This window comes from Semicossyphus pulcher, unplaced genomic scaffold (genome assembly GCF_022749685.1).
Source record: "Semicossyphus pulcher isolate SPU_LCO1_2020_fin unplaced genomic scaffold, fSemPul1.0.p SCAF_19, whole genome shotgun sequence".
In the NCBI taxonomy this organism is placed as follows: Eukaryota; Metazoa; Chordata; class Actinopteri; order Labriformes; family Labridae; genus Semicossyphus; species Semicossyphus pulcher.
Genome location: NW_027211692.1, coordinates 10,134,205 through 10,148,885, shown reverse-complemented (window position 1 = coordinate 10,148,885; position 14,681 = coordinate 10,134,205). Strand labels below are relative to the sequence as shown.

The following is a 14,681-nucleotide window of genomic DNA, read 5'->3' as shown; positions in this document are numbered from 1 at the left end:
ATTATGCAGTGTCAACCTTCAGCGCACTGAGCACATTTGAATAAATGTAGATTTGAGATTTACTGAAAGATGAGGCCAACATGTCAGCGTGATACACAACTGCATGCAAATGATCCGCACTTTGAAGCCGCAGCATTTCAAATATTTAGTGAGGAATTCTACGAACTTCAAACTCCAAATTATCTTCAGACTCGTTTGATTTATTCAGATTGTGGTCACAGCACACATTGTGTCATTCTGTAATGACGTTTAAAGCGGTTTGCCTGTGCTCTGATTTCTATTGTATAAACTGTCCTCATTACAGGCAAAGTTTTCATTCGCCGTCATCAGAAATTCAATAAAAAGAATTCTAAATGTGAGGAGTTTCAGTTAAATTGGCCTGAACGTTCAATATAAAAAGGCAGAGAGAATAAAAAAGACAATTTGTGCACAAAGCGAGAAACAATCAGCGCAAACCTTAGAAGATATGACATTTGGGTATAAGTGACAAAATGGAATCATGTACAACCAGCCCATTACACATGCATGCCATTTGACAACCCTGAAGTCTACTGATATCTGAAGCAGAATAATCCACGTCGTGCAGGTCCGGCCTATTTATTCATGCACACATCGCGGTTCTCTCAGGCTCAGAAATCAGCTTTAGCCTCTGTCACACTCATACTTCCCTGCCCTCACTAACTACGCTATCTCCCTGCCTGTTCAAGCAAAACTTTATGCTAAGTAAATCATTTACATCTCCCGAGCAGCCTATCTACATTTTCCAATAAAACCCTAAATTGATGGATGTCATCTTAGTGCTCACAGGCAATAACTCCTGCCACTTGGAAATAACAATATGTTTGGGTTTTATGAGGTCTAGACATGCTATTCTTTTTAATGACATCCCTAGGCCGGCGCTGTTTACATTTATTGATATCTGTTTTTAGAATACAGCAGCGCTGTCTTCCTCAGAGGTTTTCCACGGACTTATGCTAACAAAACAAAACTTTTCATTCGGTTTAGCCCACAGTTTAGACCACAAGGCCGTAAATACATGTATATTTTATTTCATGTATTTCTCCGAGATGCATTTTTCTGGGATAAAATGCAACATTCCTACTTTGTCTAGAAAGTCGAACCACTTGCTTTGACGCTTAATAAATTTTGACACCTTATTCACGCTGCCAAATAACATCAATTTCTGCTTGTATAAATCAATTTAACAACACAACTCAAATTAGCAAACAGAGGATGATTAACTGGAGTGATAAAATGTGTTATATCAAAAGGTCAGAGGTCATTGAGTTTCCTCTGAGTCATGGTGCCGTTTCAACTACATATAAAAATAATGATCAACACAAAGGTAGGGTATTATGCTTATTTAAAGCTTCATATTTCACTCTGTAATACCTTTAGCATAGTAGCTTAGCATAATTTACAGTTAAAAGTGCACTTTCTGATGTCACAAAGTGTAGAAAAAACAGTGTGAAACCTGGCGTTCACAGCAGACTGCAGACTGAGAAGCCTGGGATTTACGCCAACATACTTTTACCTACAGATTTGGAACGTCACCCACGTAAAGTCTGGACATCCAACACTGTGACATTATATATATGTCTTAAAATGTGAAACAGCATAATACCCACTCTTTAAAGTTTGTCTTACTTGTGTTCGATTTGGTTGAATCTACATGCAGTAAAGTCACTTCTCCCAAAATAGGAATGAAACTTTATGGCTGCATTAAAAGACCATTTAAATAATTACCCTGTTTACATCTCACAAATAATGATGCTCTTCATGAAGCAGTGCGCCTACAGAAAATGAGACAGCAAATTTATGTTTTGTGTTGTGGCTGTGTGGAAACATGGCCCTCGGATTTCACCATGTATAGTAGGGGCATATTCATCTGTAGCTGCTGGACCTCCATTAAATAGACTATCAAGAGAGGGAGCAACACTGAAGCCCGTAAAAAGAATCTATACATGATTCACACACAACATGAGCAAAGTCCAGTCTCAGCACACAAAAGTGCAGCACTGAGCCGCTGTACCATACCATAAATTGCATCATTATGGTGCTGTAACATCAAGGCACATTCAAAGACAGAAGTCAAAGCAGACAGGTGCCGAGTCTGTTTGAGCAAACCCAGCTCTGTGTTAATGAGTGCTGCCATGTGTTCTGCCTGGAAGGGCAGCAGCCAACCAATTGGAAGGCAGTTTTAGAGAGGGCGCAGATTTTACAATCAGCAATTAAATTTATGTGAGTATCATTGGCTGTCAGAGTAAATGAGGCCTGATTGCAGAAAAGAGTATGGAGAGCTGAGAGTAAAATCTATGCAGGGGTAGACTTTGGTTGTTCTTTCAGCTTGTGTGCACATGAAAGTATGGATTTCTACATGTAGTGTTTATCCAGATAAAGGCCACTCTTGCTCACAAGCCGTCACTAAACTAGCTATAAGCGTATTTGAGTGTGCAGAGGTGACTCTATTCTGTCTAGCTGTCCTGTTTCTTGCACACTTTGCATCTTTTATATTCTTCTGAGTTTGTCATTAAAGTGCTGCTGCAGCTTCTAAAAATATATAGATCCACAACTACAAAGTGCACACAGTGTATGTATATAAAAACATGGCTACTACTGCAGCTTTTAACTAGCTAGGAGTTTAAAAAGCAGTGATTTCTTTGGGGTGTGTGTGCCTGTCTTCTTGGTAAATCAGGTCAGTTCAACGCTGACTGATGAACATGGAAGTGAAGTTGGACGGCATCAATGTCCTGATTGTGTCTGTTAACCTGCCAATCATTTAAAAAAAAAAGGATTTTTGAAAAGTCACAGAAAAGGAAAATCATTTGTCATAATATGCTAAATGTGTGGTGTCAGTGGGTGTGTCCTTTCAAAATAAGACACAAACTTCAGAGTGAATTCTCAAAGCAGCGTCAGAAAATAGTACACTTTTGAGTATATATTTATATATGCAAATATGACTGCTCGTCTATTTTTTTCCCGCAGAATTGGTACACTGGTGGAACAAAGAACAAAGCACAGATGAAAGAATTAACTCTGAGTGAAAATCTGACAAGTGGAATCGGCTTATCTTGACAAATGAATAGCATTAATGAAGGTCTGCCACCGAGATCCGTCCAATGTGAGCACTTAAAACAGCAGAGCTACTTTGTACGATATAAGTTGCACCAGACTTTTTAATAGGGAAGTTATAAAGTGCTGTTAAGAAGGAGAAACAAAACAAAACAAACATCATAATGATAAAGAAAACAGTTGCACTGTTGACTCCATTAAGGCCCGCAGCTCATTAACGGAGATTCAACAAACTTCAACGCTCCTTTAAGACCCCGTTGGGAAAACACAGACGGGAAAGAGAATAAAAATATATATCAATTCCCAGATGGAAGCATAAACAAAAGCTAAATACAGTATTATTGGTTTAATGAATAAAAAATGTGTCAAAAGAATTTTGCAATTAAATTTCTATAAATGTTTTGGGGGCTTTGGTGGCAACTGTTTGTTAACCTTTGGAAGCTGAATTGATTTACTTATCTTTAAACACAAGTGTTAAAAATATATTTTTTACTGATACAGCAAACGGTGATATTTAACTAAAAAAACTGTAAACAAAGTCGATTGTTAAAGCTCCTGTGAGGAGTTTTTCACTGGTTATGAAATTCATTTTGATTACTCTATATGACCTACAAGAGCAAACAGAACACAAGTGACGAGATTGGTTATTTCTATGTAGTTATTCTTAATGCCTGAAACTGCTGGCGGGGGGTAGGTGTCAGTTGAAGCGAAAACTGCACGCTGCCTTTGTTTACATTTTCCAGGGCAAACATTTAAAGTGAGTGATACATATGACTGTTAAAGAAAGCAGGATGAGATTTCTTGTTAAAAACCACCACTTCAGCAAAGAGATAAGAGGTACGGCTTTGTCCACAGGGGGCACCCAAATCAACGCAAACTGAAAGTTCCTCACAGCAGCTTTAAACACAATTGAGACATCTCTAATTCTTCCAAATACTAAGATAAACATATATACTATACCTAAAGTATTTCTTTATTCCTAAAAATATGAACTAACACTAGTCATTTAGGGAGTTGAACAGATGCAAATCTACAACTACAATAACTTTCATAAGGTTTTATGGCGTGTTCACATTGGAAAAGTGTACTGAATACACAGAATCACTATTCAAAATAAATTCATACTAAATGATTTAATTATTCAGCCAGAATTTAACAACTACCTAATGTATGTTTAAGAAAACAAAAACTAAAATAACTAAAAAATATTATAGAATGTGTGAAAATAATTGTTTTTTTGAAGGCTGGCAGTGGAATTTTTTAGTTCGATGTTGTTTAAAACAGTTGAATACGTTGATTTCTTGTGTTCCGATAGCTAACGCAGTATACTATAAACATAAAAGAGTGTTTTATACAGCAAGTCATTATTGCAAAATAAACTCCAGTTATCGTCTCAGACAACCACTCAAGTTACAGTTTACATCAAGTCTGTGCAGATAGTGATGTGAAAGTAAGTTATCACTATATTAACACACAGTATATGATTACAGTATAACAACATAGGTTTTTTTTTTACAGAGGAGTACAAAGGTCAGCCACATATGATGCATAGCGTTAAAGTGGCCTTGACCTTTGACCTTTGTCAGTCAAAATCTAATTCCGTTTATCCTTTAGTCCAAGGAGACATTTGTGCCAAATTTCAAGTTAATAATTCAAGGCATTTATGTGATATCGCGTTCACAAGTATAGGATGGATGATTAACATATTAATAGAATCAATATGGAATGAATCACAAGTACCAAACTATGTCTATATTGATAGAAACACAATGATAGGTGTGTTTTATCAATGAATCTGGGTTACAGCAAATCACAAAGTTCAGTTATGCAAAGCACAGACAGACTACATTTAGAAACAGGGAAGCTGCTGTGCTTTAAGCTGAACATCTGAACCGCAGGGCAGCTGATCGTTGGCAGCTCACGGTTTAGCCACTTCCCCTGTTAGCTACAGACACACTGCTATTTAGGAGCCAATGGATCAAGGCCATATTTCCTCTCGAATACATTTACCTGTCATCTTAGATGTAAACAATGTGACTTTGAGTTTCCCCCTTCCATTAGCTCTATTGCCTCCCATGTCTCTCCGCAGAGCAATGACTCAAGTATGAGCAGTAATCAATAGGCTACTGGTTTGGGTGAATGAGCCTTAGTGCTCGCTTTGCACAGTGCTGATCGGCCTGACAATGACAGATTGCAGGGCTGTATCTGAGAGTAATTAAGATGGGTCTATTGTCTCGCTGATAACTCAAGATCATGATGCCCCCCCAGGGCAGAAAGCACCAACCTGTCAGACGGCAGCTCTGTTCTGTAAACACCTTCAAAATGTTCCGAGGATTCACCTTGAGAGGCAGCTCTGCATCGACTGTCAATGCTGTAACAATTATCTTTTCTTTTATGCTCTGATTAAAGAGTAGTGCTGCTAACGGTTTGGCAAGAGTTGCTTTTTCCTGACAAATTATCTCCCAGTATATCCTCTTAGTATATAAAGTACTGCCTGGAGTAAATGAAGATGGGGAGGGGAAAGCCATTTATCTGACACCGTATCAGACCCGTACCTCCCAGCAAACAGGAGTTTTCTATTTTGTATTATACTCAACAAAAATCCTGTAACAAATGTGACTGCAAATCTTTGTGTGTTGAGTGTCAATAATGTGTTGAATTAAAGGAATAGTTCAACATTTTAGGAAGCACACCTGTTTTTTCTTGCATTAAATTGAATGAGACAATGGATCTAAATAGTTTCTCTGACTGACACCTATGCCAGTTCCTGGGCTTTGGTCGATACCAGGTAGTGATACCAGGGTTTAATAAATAAGCTTTATGCCTCACTGTGAGGGAGAGCTAGGGATTAATATTTTACAATAAAGGCAACACCAGGCCTGACTTTCTAACCTTGTGAAACAAAATGTAACAACTTTGCTGGTTTTTGCAAGTAGCAGTAGAACATGTTGGCAAAGCAAGCCTCAGCTGACAGTTCAAGTCTGTTTGTTTGTTCGTCGAATTAAAGACCTAATTGTTACAGTGTTGCATTTTGCCTCAAGTTTGGTTTGTGTTCACACTGCAGCTTTAACCAACAGACCAAAAGTTTTGATGGGCGAGGAAACTGCTTTCTGATTGTTCAGAATTTCCGTGTGGGAAAACTTCCTGAAGAAAACAAAGAGAGAGAACAAGAGGAGAGAGAATCACGGACTTTAATGTTTTGTTGTTGGAGTTATTTCACTTTTAACCAACATCGTTCCACAGTTTGATCAGTTCCATTCTCCTTTTGTTTTTCACTGAACAGTTTGAATACTTCCATATTCTTTTGTGTTTCCACAAGGATTTCTGAAATTGTTTGGTCAGCCCATATTTCTATTTCCCCGTCACTCCACCACGTCTGTCCTCTACTCGTCCTACTTTAAGTCCGATTATGTTCTCATGTGAATCGAACAGGATCCGCGGTTCTATTGAAAACGAGCACAGTGAACAACGGCGCTGTCTCTCACTCTCGCTGGACATGCGCTCTCAAGTAACCTGTTAACAAGGTGACGTCGTGTCCAATGCCCGAGTGCGCGATCCATCGGCGCATCTCACGGAAACATCCGAGCCTTTTATGTAGCCCGAGTGCCGTCTTTTCTGGCGGACCACGGTGCAGTGGTTTGGTCCGCACCAGAGTTCGGATATGTGTTCTCACCTGTCCAAACGAACCGGACTTTCTCAGTAAAGTCCAAAAGTCTGGACCAAAGCTGTCAGGTGTGAAAGCACCCTTAAGGTCCTTAAGCAAAATGGCCACCTAGCACGCTACTGACCCATGACATAGCACTTGCTTACTTAGCCAAGGGTCAGCCCCATTGTTACGATACTCAATCCAGCTATTTGAGTCAGAACCGGACCGATATCTAATATCGATATCTTGACAATTCATTCATCTGTCAATGAAAGTTGCCTACAAGCATCTCTGTTGCTCACCTGATATAACTTTTTAGATAGTTTAAAACATAACAAAATGGAAACAAAGAACAAGACTTTGGCCTTTTCTGAGGAGCTCTCAGCCTGAATATTTTAGGACCTTATCTTGTTTAATTTATTAATAATTAATAATAGTCATAAGTAAGGTAGGGTGTAAGTCACAGCTACTGTTTCTATGTTTCTGGTCTTTAATGTATTTAATGTTGTATCTTTAATTCTTGTTTGCTCTCTCCAGCTGGCACCCCTGAGCGCATTGTTCAAAGAAAATTAGGGAAACATTAGGATGCAACGGAGGCACTGCTGAAAAGAAACATAGAAAGTTGGAAGGACCGGGCTATTCTAATGTTGTCCCCGAGTCTCTGGCTCCATCCTGCTGTGTAAGGGAATAATATTTCATTCAGGCTGCATAAATGCATTTGCAAACAGCTCTTCAGCAAGAAAGGGAGTGACTGATTCCAGGAGGCTGTTAAGCAGGCGAGGTACCTGTCCTAATATGACACTTCATATAAGCAAGAAGCTGGTTATATTTGATTTTTCTTTACATTTTTACAGCATCAGCAGCACGTTGCCTTTCTATTAGCAATGTCAGATTTATTGATTAGGGTAGTGTTTGCATTCTATTGGCGCCGACTTCTACGGCGTTGGTACTCTTCATTTTCTCCAGCGGCATTGCATTACTTCGACGTGTGTGCGGCTGCTTGCAGAGGACTCTAGGTACACAGAGTTTATTTTATCAGGCCTGGCTCTGCTCAAACAAGCCCGGAGAGGAGACGGAGAGGGGCCGCTGCTCCACTGTTGTCTGCGGCCAAGATGCTCCGAAGAAAAAAAGCTTCGTATTTCCACGAGAGCGAGCAGGCCTGCCATCAATCCACAGTGGACACAGCAGATTGGATTGGTCCAAAGGGGGCTTGGGACGTCCAAACGGCCCCTCAACTCAATATCTCTAAAGGTGACCAAAACAGCAGACTATATAATGATAAGCCCACTCTTAGTAAAGCAGACAAACTCTGTGCAGCTGCTGCTCAGAGCAAAGGAACCTTTTCCATTCCCATTGGAGCAGTGGATTAGAGAGAGCTCGATAACTGAATTTATCGATCAGAGATTCAGTCTCCGCTCTCAGAAAGAGTCCTTTTCTCTCCACATTGATCAGCTATTATTTAGTCTTAATGTTGTGAGTTCTGGTCTGAGACTTATCCACTCTCCAAGGTCTCTTTTTTGTTGGCTTCTCTTTAGCTGTGACGGGACGGGTCTCTGTAAAGCCGGATCTATATATTTTGGATTGTCCATTAAATGTCAAAGATACAAAGACTCAAGATCAGTCAGTAAGGCTGCTGCGCTGTCTATTTTTAGACTGTAACTGCGGTTGTGCTGCAATGCCCTGCTGACATACAGTATATTGTATAATATTTATGAGAATCAGATCGTTGGGGTCTCAGATATTGCATATGACACATGCATGAGTGAGCAAATTATATGAGTGCCCCTTTGGGCTGATCAGGGTAATTTCTGATCCCAAACTTCTAATAAAATCTAACAAGTGAACGGATGATGCACGGCCTTGCTGAACCCGGTCAGTGCAGTTTTTAATACTGGAGCAATTAATAAGAATTAACAACATCTGATCAGTGATAGAGACATGTGACTGTGAGAGCGTGAGACACTATGGTTAAGAAGAACAACTAAATGACAAGAATACGAAGCTATTTGGAAATATCGGCCGACACTTTTCTCAATCTAGTACGGTCATTGAGTATGTACACGATAAGGCAGCCGAAGATGAACATATGTACTAACACTGCATGTTATTAACATAACTAAAGATATATAGCGCCTTTCTAGTCTGACGAACACTCAGCTTTTACACTACATGTCACATTCACACGTTCACACACACTGATGGCAGAGGCTGCTACGTAAAGTGCCCAACTGTCAATCAGTCATAACATTCACACACCGTTGGCTACGCCACTGGGAGCAATTTGGGGTTCAGTGTCTTGCCCAAGGACACTTCGACATGTAGGCTGAGGGAGCTTGGGATCGAACCTCCGACCTTCCGATTGAAAGACTCCACCACTGAGCCACAGCCGCCCCAATACCAGGTATCACTACCGTCCGAATGCTTCACACAAGGCCGACTGCACTTCCAAGTAGTTGAGAAGGTCATCTGATATTATCAACATGTCCGCAGTCACAGGGAGAGCGTTTAAAGAACTTTGTTGTCATGGTTACAATAATAAAAACATTGTTAACTTTGCGACACTGTCGCAGTGTGGGTAAACTACAGCAATCGAAGGCAACTAAAAAAAGATGGAAGTGGAATAACTTCCTCGCTCTCTATACTTCGTCACCCGTATTCCTCTCAAGCTGTGCTCCTGCATGTTCGCCATTCGGCACGCCTAGCCGACCTCATGGTGGCGCAACAGGGCAAGTCAAAGAGTCGCCAGAGTCATCCGTGTGCTGTCGAGTGTCTTGTTGCACATTTATCAAAAGGTTCTGTTAAACCCTATTGCGGCAGGAGAGCATGCAGTAGTGACAGCAGACGGTGAACCCGGCAGCAGATGGATTCAGTCCCTGTGCAACTTCATTTTAAAAATCATTTGGCAATCCGAAACACCGTAGTAAAATTTAGTGGGAGTTTAAAGGTATCAAAATTAGAATCTCATCCAGCCTAAAACACTAAAACTGGCTCCTGTGATGTTACGTGTGCGAGACAGGCGAATAGTTGGAGCGAGGATTATCTGCAAAACCTCCTCGAAAAACTCAGCACATGGAGGGTTTAGGAGAGGATTGCTTTTAGCCATTTCCACTGAACTGTTTCTCATTTGTTAAAAATATTGTTTGAATTATGTTGCGTTGCAGGTTTACGGAGGACATCCACCCAATGGGGTTCTTCATTTAGACAGTACTGCGCTTCTAATGCTCCGCAGCCTTAATGGAGGCTTGTAATTGCTCCATCACCCATACTAATGTGCACTCTCTGCCCTTTTCAAAACAAAAACATTACATTTGCTGGCTTTTTTTTCTTCATTGTGGGGCCTGATTGTCATTGCTAAGCATCCTATCCAATAGAGTGAGGTCTCTCAGATCCGCGGAACAGAGAGAACAATGTCATATTCATAAGCGGAGACATCAGCTCTCCTCCTCATTACCACGGCAGCGTCATGAATGGAGGCTTCTGTCCCCACCGTCATGAAAGGACCTGTCATCTGTCTGTTTCTCCTAATTGACTGTTTACTACATTTCAACACAGACAGACAGACAGAGAGACACATTTCTGATCGGCGCTGTACAAATCTCTTACATAGAAATGTTCTCTTCATATTTTTAATAAATCTCTCTCTAACTTATCCACAGCAGTGCTCCGGTGACCTTGGAAAAAACTAGCAGATTCAGGATTTACTTGAAGGTCCCGCTACGTGGACAAAAACCCTCGTACCAAGCACCAAGGTGATGTTTCTTGAGAGGAGATGGAGCTCTTTGAGAAACAGCAAAGTGTATAAAGACAAGGATTGCAAGAGATTTTCACTTTTCTTTCCAAACATGAACCTCCACAACCAACTTCTTTCTGGCTTGCTTGCTTTGACCTTTGACCTGGATGGACAAATACCAATCTGCCTATTCATTTTCGAGCTGCAAGGACCCTCTGCTTTCACGTCCAATTCATGAGAAACCTGAAAGAGAGCTCGAGCGTGGACATAGTAGTAACGGTTTCAATACATTCGATTTACCAGCGAGACCTTCGCGCACACACAGAGGAGCCTGGAGGTGTGATGTCCTCCGTACAAAGATAGCAGCATACGGCCACATTGTTACATCTGATACCAGCGGCTAAATTTCCTTACATGCATAAGCTGCCAATTCTCCACCCGCCCCTCCCCCTTTTTAACAGTATGATTAGCTGCCACCGCATAAAGTAGTGCCATGCATTATCTAGCAATTAGAGTGAGGCTTATTAAGCAGAGTTTAATGTAAATTTAATGAGCAATAAATTCAATTTCTTTAAATAGAAGAGTTTATTATTCTTACAAATGATGTACTGCGGTGATCTCCATGTACAGGCGGTGGAATACTTCACGAGCGGGGCACATATCAATGGGCCATTAAGTGCGGTATTAAATTTGTCCTGAAACATGGCACAGCACGGTGAGGCTTATTTTACACACATAGAGAAGAGAGGGGAAGGCTTTAGTTTGGTACGGAGGAGGTGGCGCAGTGTGCTGCGGGGGGGTCTGATAGAGCTGAAACAATTAGACCATTAATTGATTAGTTAATTTAGAGGCAAACATTCTCGATTCTTTTCTTTGTGGAAGTAACTGTTGGAGTTTGATGCTGTATATTACAAAATAACACTGACGGAGGGCCGCACGGTGGTGCAGTGGTTTATCCTGTGGCCTCACAGCTAGAAGGTTTCTGGTTCGAATCCCAGTTCGGCAAACAGGGGCCTTTCTGTGTGGAGTTCTCCCCGTGCATGCGCTGACTACTCCGGCTTCCTCCCACAGTCCAAAGACATGCTCGGTTCATCGGTGACTCATAGGTGTGAGTGTGAGAGTGATTGTCTCTATGTGTCGTGATCGACCGGCGGTCAGTCCAGAGTGTATCCTGCCTCTCGCCCAATGAGAGCTGGGATAGGCTCCGGACCCCCCCCCGCAACCCTGAGCAGGATCAAATCAAATTTAGTCAATCGATCAAGTTTTATTTGTATATTGCCAAATCATAACAAAATTTAACTCAAGACTCTTCACAAGTTAGAGAGAGGGACCCAACATGAATCCCCATGAGCAGCACTTAGCAACATTCGGCACACTGGCAAGGAAAGACTTCCTTTTAACAGGCAGAAACCTCGAGCAGAACCAGACTCATGTTGAACAAGTAGATATAAGTGGTATCAGGGGTTCTCAAACTTTTGGGGCCATGGACCCCTTACAGGGGAGAACATTTTCCAAGGACTCCCTCATAATCATAACACTGATTAATCATATGTTTACTACCATTTGCACTCTAAGATGCCATTGGAACTATTTATGCTGTAAAACTTATCAACCTAAATATAAACAGAAAAACACTTTGAATCATGTTAATGCCACTTTATATATATATATATACTTTAAAACAGACGCTCATTTTATTCAAACTGCTTGTGGACTCAACTTAAGTCAGATTGACATTATGTGTCACAATCGCATCAGTTTCTATTGGTCCAAAGCTAACGTGGGTGGGAGTAGTGGACACAATATGCTTGTTGCCTTGGCTGAAATCGTCCTCATCTGTAGACATGCAGTTTTTAGTGATAGCACAATTATATAATTTATTATAAATGTATTTAAATTAATTCACAGAGCCCCAGGCTATAGTTCGCGGACCCCCAGGGGTCCTAGGAGTCTTTGAGAAGCACTGGTATAGGTCACAGCGGAATGGATGGACACTAACGGAGGGACTTGCCTGTATCATGAGTCGTCTAACTTTGTCTTGAGGTTTATTTTGCTGTTTTTGAATCCACTATACTGAAGTAAAGGAACTGTTAACTTTAAGTTTTTAGTTATCTGATTCATCGACATTATCTCCAACGGTCAAATGAAGCATGCAGCTGTGAATGTGCTTCCTGGGGGCCCCAGTGTGCATATTCATGCCAACATAAACAACCGTTCTCATCCCCAAGATGGCGTATAATAATGCTTTGTCACAACCATCAGCGTCTCAGTCAGACGAACAAGGTACCCTTTAGTGTTGGCATGAGACCCACTGGGCTTTGAACTTACTCCACTGTAAACCCATTTGCAGCATTATTGGACGCCCAGAGCACCTGGTACTACTTTGTGCATCTTTGCGAAACACAAGGGCCTGAAAATGAGTGCCAGTATCGGATCACCTGGGATGAGCCCATGTTGGCACCACTGACATAAAACAAAAACACAGGAAGCCTCACAGTAGTCTGAGGAAATAAAACACTTCCAACACACACACACACGCTGTAAGCAAACACAAATTGAGGGTAGAGCCGCACACTGCTCGCAGATTTCAGCAGTATCTGTTTCAAAGCCAGAGCCCACCGTAAGCAGCGAGAGATCTTCAATTACTCATCGTGTCACGTGCCAGCTGGCAGCCGAGGGCCCCGTAACAACTGTACGTTTCCTTTTGTTTCTCTGAGCTGCCGTCCTTCAGCGGCGCCTTGAGGCTTCATGACAGCCCGTATTGATCCACTTCACCATCACTCAGCCCTGACGAATGACTCTAAGCTGGCACAGAGCGGGATTATGCAACCTTCTGAAATTTGACCATCTGATCTGCTACAACAGGCCGAGCCCCGCGAGACGCGGGGAGAGGAGCGCTGCTAAACAGATTCCTTTTGTTCGAATGCAAAGTCTGAGCGTTTCATAACAGGATGCACAGATTCATCACCCGCTCTGCATACTGTAAGAACAACAAACCCGGATCAGCTCTCTCCTTCTGTCTCTCTTTAATCATCCCTCTTCCTCGGTATCTTTAGGATAAACTAAACACCTCTTGTGTCAAGCAGCTTCCAGTTAGAGGGACTGATCTCCCCTCACCAGACTAATCGGATTCTGGAGTATTAACAAAGAAAATTCGGAGGCTGTCAGAAAAAACAGACTGTCAGCACTTCACAAAACAAGAGCTGGGCCCTTCTCCTTTTTTTTCCCCACTCCCAGCAGCATCTGGCACAAACACAATCAAACAGATGAAAAACCTGGAGGTCACATCATCATCTCCTGTTTGGGGATTTAAGACGCCACGTCACTCCTCCTGAAGCTGCGCCTCCCTGCGTGCCGAGCTGGAGGTTATTGTGCCTTCGCGATGCATTATTTTATTTGACTGAGAGGTTAATTAACTTAATGTGACAAGGAGGCGCGAGACAATGCTGTAAATGTCATTCAACTGCTATTCAGCAGCAGCCGTAATAAATTCAACAACTGTGAAATGAAAGCAGAAAGCTGTAGGAGGAAAAAAAATACGTTTAACTAGTAACCTCATTTTGGGAGCATGTTGCCAATCTCCCCACACACACACATATGCGGGGATCAACACACACACACAGGCTTGGATGGGTTAGTGCAGACCTGTTGATGGGTGTTGCAGATACATCTATCGGGCAGTATTTATCCAGAAGAAGAGAAATGAAACCAAGAAGTCACAACTCAAGTGCTGTGTAAACCTCTCATCACAACTGTTGCTTGCCATTTTTAACAACACAGAGGGATTGACAACACAACGCGTCCATCCTACAGCTGGGAGGGATTTAAAGCGGCTGCAAAGTGACATTTTAACCGCTTCACGTGCGTCAGTTATTGTGAGCGGAAACGTTTTCCAGGAACCAAAAAAAAAAAAAAAAGGGGGAAAACACTGACGCATGCGACTGATGCAACCGCGGAGGAATAACGGAAGGGAAAATGCAATGGTTTATCATGCAGCAGATTTACATCTCTGACAGGAGGAGAAGTGAAGACTGCGGACACACACACATACATATACGCACACACTCCGGCATCGGAGGCTGCGGTTGTGCGGACAGAGGACACTGTGCGAGACTAGAGCTGCAATGCGTGTTTTTGCTCCAAAGATGCACCTGAAACGCAGAGTTGGGAGATTTGGAGACACTGGGATGAGTTGGGACTGTTATGCGGTATGATGACTGAAGGATGCGAGAG

The 14,681-nt window shown here is 41.8% G+C and overlaps 1 protein-coding gene across 1 annotated transcript in view; it reads right to left on the bottom strand.

The window, feature by feature from the left end:
• The window catches only part of LOC138597132 (cell adhesion molecule 1-like), a 175,155-nt gene that overhangs the window by 159,984 nt on the left and 490 nt on the right, over window positions 1-14,681 (bottom strand). The gene's annotated exons all lie outside the window — the stretch shown is intronic.